Below are 782 nucleotides of genomic sequence, written 5' to 3'. Positions count from 1 at the left end.
CGTGGGTCAGTCTCAAAAGTATAAAAAAAAAAAAAAAAAAAAAAAAAAAAAAAAAAAAAAAAGAGAGAAACCGGCACTGCGTCCTTCGTTCTTATTACTTAAGTAGATTTTTATGAATGGAAGGAATGCCGGACCATTGAGGCAGGCAACACACGAAGGCTTGCTTACCATTCATTGGGTTTTGCAAATGCCCTGAATGTTGTTTTCTTTTTTTATATTTGTTATATACTAGAAGGCGTTAATTTCATTCGTTGAACGGTTGCAAGATGTATTTCCGGTATTCTTATCTATAATCGTTTATGTTCATGATGATTACAGGGAATTTTGTCTCGGCATTCCGTGATAAGACTAACTTTTACTTCCTGTACTTCTGGTGTATTAGTAGTGTTAAAGAGTAATAATAATGATAATAACAATAATGATGTTATAATAATAACAATAATGATGTTATGATAATAACAATAGTAATAATAATGATAATACCAAAAATTATGTTATGATAATGACAATGTAATAATTATGATCATCATAGTAATAATAACGATAATGATAAGAAATATAATAACAATAGGGATCCTTTCCTGAGGACGAGGTCCATGAGTGAGCTAATAAATGATATGATAATAGCAATAATGATGTTATGATAATAACAATAATAATGATGATAATAAGAAATATAATATTGATTGGGATCTAATAGATAATAGATAAAACAGTCAAAATGTAACATGGTTGGTAGTGCTTTCGAGTTCATTAACTGACACTGGTATAAAAAACAAAAA

This window comes from Penaeus japonicus, unplaced genomic scaffold, assembly GCF_977035675.1.
Source record: "Penaeus japonicus unplaced genomic scaffold, GWHDUDI00000001_assembly GWHDUDI00000013, whole genome shotgun sequence".
In the NCBI taxonomy this organism is placed as follows: Eukaryota; Metazoa; Arthropoda; class Malacostraca; order Decapoda; family Penaeidae; genus Penaeus; species Penaeus japonicus.
This window is presented reverse-complemented; position numbering follows the sequence as displayed.